The 7,023-nt window shown below is 48.5% G+C and overlaps 1 protein-coding gene and 1 long non-coding RNA gene across 9 annotated transcripts in view; one reads left to right on the top strand and one right to left on the bottom strand.

Moving 5' to 3' along the window:
• Positions 1-7,023, bottom strand: part of CUNH10orf71 (chromosome unknown C10orf71 homolog) — a 29,463-nt gene that overhangs the window by 10,340 nt on the left and 12,100 nt on the right. The window contains exon 1 of one of the 8 annotated variants that reach the window (XM_040485714.1): positions 6,078-6,097. The exons of 6 other annotated variants lie outside the window; for them this stretch is intronic. The gene's annotated coding sequence lies outside the window, so the exon portion shown is untranslated. Of the gene's footprint in view, positions 1-4,788; positions 4,902-6,077; positions 6,098-7,023 lie in introns of those variants that run through there. One more of the 8 variants, XM_040485712.1, reaches the window with a different exon arrangement.
• LOC121036931 (uncharacterized) lies at positions 4,896-5,970 on the top strand. Its single transcript, XR_005793536.1, has 2 exons — positions 4,896-5,003; positions 5,754-5,970. It is a non-coding gene; the product is annotated as an uncharacterized LOC121036931 (long non-coding RNA).

The raw sequence follows: 7,023 nt of genomic DNA, 5'->3' as shown, positions 1-7,023 counted from the left end.
TCCCAAAAATAAATAAATTTTTAAAAAAAAAAAATTAAAAAAAAAAAAAAAAAAAAAAAGAAAGCGAACTGTCTTACTGACATTTAAAGACACACACACACACACACATATATATATATATATAAAATATATGTCTATATAACGTATGCATATATATGTGTATATATATACTATATATGTCATAATTATATTATATATTATATAATTATATCTATAATATATTATAGAATATCTAAATATATTATAATTATATTACATAATATATAATATAATATATATGTATATATATAAATACACATGTATATGTATATATTTAATCTGAACTTGAGATTAAATATTATATATTATAAAATATTATATGATATTATAATATAAAATGTATTATATATTATTATATATTATAATTATAATATGTAATATATATGTATATATATATATATAAATACACATATATAGTATATATTTAATCTACACTGGAGCTCAACAAAATTCCAGACATAGGCATTTTTGGTGAAAAACAATATAGGGCCAGTATCTATACCTTCCAATATTCATTAATTCATCTCTGGTCCAAGGAATCTTCAGGAACCTGTACTAAGCTGTTGGGATTTCTAATACGATTGGCGCAGTCGTGAATTATTTTTTGCTAGTCATATCTGACCAAAGGCCCTTTCCCATGTGGAGTCATAACTCAGGTTTTGCAGTAAAGAGAACTGGAGTGGCAGAACTTGAATCCACTCAGCAAGCTGTAGCACAGTGTTCGATTTATTGTTGGCAGGAGGCTTGAGTATCTATTTTGACAGCTAAAAGAACCGAAAAGCTGCCCAGGAGAATTCGGAGAGTGTACAGAATAAAGTGTAAGCTAATTAAAATAAATCCATTATGCAAATTTTAAATGCAGACCACTGGGGCTTCCTCAAGACCTTCCACACCTCCCAGCTCCTGGATAATTGATCTGGTCCGTGGTAGTTTATTAATAATATTAATAATCATACTAACTCAGATTTGTGGAGTACATTTCTTTGGAGGCTCACAGAGGGCTTTGTGTCTACCACCATCTGTCTGGCCCCATCCCTGACTCCTAGGCTGTCCTTTGTCCTCACACCACGCCGGGTTCCCTATTTCAAGCTCATGCCGTATTGTCACAGGTCACATATCATAAGCCACATATCCCGGGAATTGATGGTAGCTTCATATTCTTCTCAACTGGAAAGAAAATCCCCTGAACCCAGAAAAGAAATCTTTAAACCCAGAAAAGTAAATCAATTACTTGCCTTTGTGGACTGAGCTTGTCAACATGGAAGCAATGCTCAAACTAGGCATAGAAAAGAAGGAACAAGAATGAAGGAGACATTCCACTGGAATGGAGAAGGACTGCTGACCTTGGATATTAAGACCATCTGAAAAATTCAGATTGACCCTTTTGTGTCACTAGACAGTTGGTCCATTTCATTGCCTGCCACTCCACCGAGATGCAGCTCAGAGATAAGGACGAAATCAGTCCATGTGGCATGTGGCCGAGAGGTAGATGTAGAAGGATGTGGTGACGTTTATTTTGTGAACATTTAGGGAGACTATCACTCTGTGCTTGGATTCATGGACTCACTGTCATTGCTGCTGAAACACACTTTTTAGAGGCTGACAAATCTGCCCCACTCACTGCTTTGGGGACTCCCTTGGGCTATGCAACATTCATTCTCAGCACCGCATTCAGGAACTGCTCGTAAAACTCAAATCTGTTCATGTCAGCCTCTTTATTAGAACCCCTCAATGGTTTCCCAGTTTTCAAGAGTGAAAATCGGCCTCCTTAACAAAAAGCCTTCCTTTCCATCTTCCTCTTGTACTATTTCCCCCCCTTGGCTTTCCAGAGTGTGCCTCAGAGCCTTTGCACACATTGTTCCCTCTCCCTGGAATAATTTACTTTCACCTTTTCCCTATTACCTGCTTAACTCTTACGTATGCTTCCGAACCCAGCTCACAGGACCCTTCAATAAGGCAGCTTCTTTAGGCTATTTTAAGTCTCCCTGTTATACGCTTTCATATCTGGCCGTACCCACTCCTTTGCAGTAGTTAATATAATTGTACTTAAGTAGTTAACTGGGCGATTATTATTTAATGTTTGTCTTTACTGATAACCTGGGCGCTTCTCTGTGGCTGTGTCCCTGTCTGGCTGGCTCTCCAGGCTACCCTCAGGGAGCATAGCGCACAGCGCAAGAAACATCTGGTAAATGAGTGAGCAAATCATTTTACCTCTGTCATATTATTCACACTGCTGACTGGCTCAGCAGGACTTATTTCATGGGAAGTCAATTATAATTCGATTAATTCCAGAATTATCACAAAGCTCAAATTAGTGAATTTGAATTCAAGTGGATTTAATTTACTTTTTGATTCCCAGCCCTAAAATATGTAAAGTCTGCCTGTGGTAAGAGGTGGGAACAGGTGGAAGAGCTGTCTTAGAGACGGCTCCCAGGCTGGCACGCTGGAAGGCGTCCATTTGCACCATGGCATATACCATTTAAGTTAGGATTGAGTTTCAGGTTAATCCGGGAGAAGTAAGAAGCAACTTCATGACCTCTCCATTTTCCCATTTGTCTTGTTAATTGCACTCAGGGCTCCAGTTGGGGGATGACTTTGATTCCCTCTGGAGGGCCAGCATCCAGTAAATATTTGTTGAGCACATTAACTGGGGTGTTGTTTACGGTCACATCACAAATAGTCATTAACTGATACATTATCTAAATCGTGGGTGCCAGCAGATGACATGTTGGCCTCTGCCCTGTGTTGTACAGGCCATCCTGGAGAACACCCACAGCACTCTGTTTCCTGGTCCTCCCGACACTCCGCCTGCTGATGCCAGATGCTGGGAAAGCTGGCATCGGGTAGAGCGGGTTCTGCAAAGCATCAGGATGCACAAGGGGTTTGGGGTACCCCGGCAGGAAGTGGTGGACTAGACTTTCCTGTTCAGCCGCTGGGGCGGGGTAAAGGGGCTGGTGACACGTCCATCTTGAAGACTTGCTTGGTGGGGGAACTGGGGGCATGTCTGCACCCCTGTGGCCTTCAGCCTGGGAGAGTTAACACTTGAGGATGTATTTTGTTTTTTCCTTATTGCCAGGGTCATCTTTCGGGGTCAGAATACCTATCAGACAAACCACATCTGAGTGTGCATCCTCACGAATCAGCTTTTCATCCTGACGTGCAACGAAATGCCCTCTGCACAGTCATCACTAGGTTCTGTCTCTTCTGAAATGTTTTCTCGTGTGGTGCTGTCTTCTGTGCCACACTGCAGGATGCTGTCGAACCATCGTGCACTGGAATATGCCGACTTCTGCAGATACAGTTTCCTCTCTTCTGGTCCCTTACAAATGCCTCTGCGCGACCCCAAAGGCCCTCTTGGTGGCAGAGCTGGGGCTCTCCCCATGCTCGCCTCTCTCCAGGCCTGCGGTGCACTGATGAAGGAGCAGTAGGCCCAGGTGACTCTTGGCTTGGCTCCTTGGAGTCCTACCCTCGCTGCCGGCCATGTCTGTCTGTGTCCCCCGGCCACCAACTGCTGACTGCTTCCTCCTCAGCTCTCCTCTTCCTTGTAGAGTTTGGTTTTTTTTTTAACGGCTTTATTCCACTGTATCTGCTGTAAATCCATCTTTGCAACAAGGTCTTGAGCTCCTTGGAGTGAGAGCCCCGACCTGCTTCGTCTTTGACTGAGAGGATCGCCGGTGCATGGTGGTCACTCGGCACTGTTTTCAGCTGCTGCAGCTGAACGCGCTTCCTGGCTCGTAAGGGTGTGAGGACTGAGGCTTGCTGCAAGTGTGTGGTGTGGTCGCAGGAGGGCCGAAAGCTCTGCCACCCCGTGGTCTCCTCGCCTCCCACCGGACTCCTGGCTGGAGCCCGCCCAGGCCTGAGACGACACGCAGCCCGACTTCTGCTGGTCTGTCCCAGGCAGTGTGGACAGGAAGTGGCTGGAGGAGGGGACTCATACCCCTCGCCCTCTGCACGCCCTTCTCCAGACGCCCTACATACCGCTACTCATCCCAGCCCCGTGGCTGAAGAAGTGTGACAGGCCCCCAGAACCGGGGCCCCGCTCGGAGGCCCCAGCTCCAGCACCAGAATCGTCCGGGTGGCTGTGTGCCATCGGCTTCGTTTCCGAGATGAGACCATGGAGCCTCAGAGAGGTGAAGCGAATATTCCCTGCCACACGGCTGGTGAGCGACAGAGCTGGGCGTAGGACCCAGGCCTGTGTGTTCCTAGAGTCGGACATAGAAAGGGAGGGAGGAACTGCCAGCTTGTCATGGCTGGGTTGCCAGACTGAGCTGATTAAAAATACAGGACACCCAGGGAATTTGAATTCCAGGTAAACAACCGGCTTAGTATGAACGCGTCCCGTGTAATCGTTGGGATACACTTTGTATCAGAGTTCTCCGTAAAATTAATCATCACATACTTAAGTTAAAAACACGTGTTCATTGTTTACCTGAAATTCAAATTTCACGGGACATCCTGTTTTTTATCTGGCAACCCGAGGTCCTCACGACTTTTGGAACCCAGAGCAGGTCACCCTCGGCGGAGGCCAACGCAGTGAGTCAATACAGGATGACTCATGTCTGCACGTCACCCTGCAGTTCGGGACACATGTGTTTGATTCCCATCATCTCTATGAGGTGGGGTGAGCGGGCCTGAACTGTCACCATTTTCTAGGTGGAGAAGGAAAGACACAGAGAGGTGCAGAACGTTGTTCGGTGTCACACAGCCTGTAAAGAAGAGAACCGAGGCTGGGATTCAGCTCAGGCTCACCATCACTCCGCGCCTCCTCCAGGAAGCAGTCTTGACCCTCTGGTCCCTGGGCTCGGGTGCAGATGGGCGTGTCTTGGGCTCGTGGGCTGCAGTTCAAGGGGGGATCCAGGGCCGGGATGGAGAAGAGGAGGGTTTTTGTTTCTCATCACCTCCCACGGATCTTCTCAGCTCCAGTTTTCGTGAGAACCACAGGAATGGACGTGCTGATTCAGCTGGTGAGCAGAGGTCCTCCCTGTCGGGGAAGGCAGACGGCAGGCAGGTTCGGGTGGGCCTTGCAGAGCCGGGAGGGATGCTCTCCAGCTGCTAAGAAGGCCGTTTCTTTCTCCTCTGGTTCCTGTCTTTGCACAGGAAGCCACTGGGGTTTGCTTTGCTGCTGGGTTTGACCACTTGCCTGTAGTGTGGTTTTTTTGAGCCCTGGCTCTTTGGGTGGATTTAATTACCTTAATTGAATGGTGTTTTCACTTCTCAGCAAAGCGGAAGCAGGAAGCTGGTGGAGATGACAAGGGTTGGCTTTATCACACCCAGAAGGCCCTAACAAATTGGAATTGATTCTTCTTGGTATTCTTTCTGGGTGGTTTTTTGAGATGTTGAGGTAGGCATGCCTTGAGGAGCAGTTCAGCGTAGCGAACACGACAGCCCCCTGTCTGTGTGCTCACGGGCCTTGTTCTAGTCTGTGAATGCACAGACGGCCCACAGGCAGCCTTCCCCACCCACCCCACACCAGGCCAGTGCCTTGCTCTGGACCCCTGCCCAGAGCCAAGCTCTTTGACCTCCCTGTGCCATTGCCAACAGCCCTCCCGCTTGGCAGTTTCCGAGAGAACGCCCTTGTCTACATCGTATATTTTACAAGGTGAACGAGGGTGGCAAAATCGACCTCCTCAGTTAGGGTCCTTCGGAAGGGGGAGCAGGGCACGTGCCTGTGTTCACTCATTCCTCACTAAAACCCATCATCCTGCGCCTTACAGATGAGGGAACTGAGGCTACCTGGGTTACTCGCTGTGTCCTAGGGAGTGCTGGAGCTGGGATTGCGAATCTTTTCTCCAGGGCCCTGCTTCCTGGCCCCATGATGATTCCTCCTCGGCTATCCCCAGTGCGATGACTGCTCTGTCCTTTTAACTTTTGGAAATTAGAAATTTCAAGGTCATTACATTGTGCTGGAAGAAAACATGGGTTCTCATAAAGCAAACTTGAAGGTCTTTTGTGCAATCATTTGCTTGACAACTATCCCCCGAGCCCTACTGTGTGCCACCCTGTTCTGGAGCTGGGGATACGGCGGTGGTAGCCCTGACCTGGGCTCTGCCTTGTGGGACTCAGGTGAATCTCCACGGACACGGGGCCACATATACCTCAGATTGCCTCAGATTGGCTTCCATTGGGCAGGGTCTCTCATGCATGGAAAATGCAGGTTTGATTTGCACACGGGTCATTGTGCATCTGGTTTGGCCATTTTGGTTCCACTCGTCTGGAGTGAGCAGGGGAAGAGGGTGGGCCTACATCCTGGCCTGGTTGAATGGCCCCAGCCTAGGAACTAGACCTGGAAAAACAAAGGCTCTCAGACTGACCCCACTCTCTTGTGCCCTGGGAGAGGACAAGCCTGGCTTCCTCCAGCCCCAGGAATACAGTGTACAGGAATGCACCGGGGGCCCCAACAGCAGCACTGGCCTGGCCCGTGTCTGAATCTTCCCTGAATCGCATCACATGTGCGAGGGGTTTCCAAGCCCTGCAACATGTAGGAGTCCAGGAATCGCAGGGAATGTGGCTGGAGGAACCAGCTTGGCCAGGCTCGTTGGACTCACAGAGCCAGTTGTGAGCAGGTGAGCACAGCTACTGTGGGCATTCTGCTGCCCTCAGGAGATAGCCAGGGAGGAGAGAGGCTTTCTCCCTGGAGCTCAGCTCAGTCTGAATCGCATTTCCTTCCTGAGTCACCAGTCTGCCGTGTCTGGACGGGACATTTCCTCAGGGGCCTCTGAGCATTACCCATGTCTGCAGCTAGAGGTCAGGGAGCCTGGCATAAGGAAGGCCAGGCCTGGTCTGAGTTCCCCACACTCCCAGTGGAGCTCCCAGTCGCAGGATAATGGGGGAGAAGCAAGATATAGAGGCCAGGGGAGGAACGAGAGAGGTGGAAAGAGGGGCTGAGTTCAAAGACCCAGCAACTTGACCCTGCTGGCTCCTGTTTTGTTCCCTGGTTGTGTGACCGGGGGGCTGAGTAATGTTTAACAACTGGCTGTCCAGGGC

Source organism: Herpailurus yagouaroundi, unplaced genomic scaffold (assembly GCF_014898765.1).
Source record: "Herpailurus yagouaroundi ecotype Mexico unplaced genomic scaffold, PumYag 163, whole genome shotgun sequence".
NCBI classification, from domain to species: domain Eukaryota; kingdom Metazoa; phylum Chordata; class Mammalia; order Carnivora; family Felidae; genus Herpailurus; species Herpailurus yagouaroundi.
The sequence above is the reverse complement of the archived record's forward strand: the minus strand, read 5'-3'. Positions and strand labels throughout refer to the sequence as shown.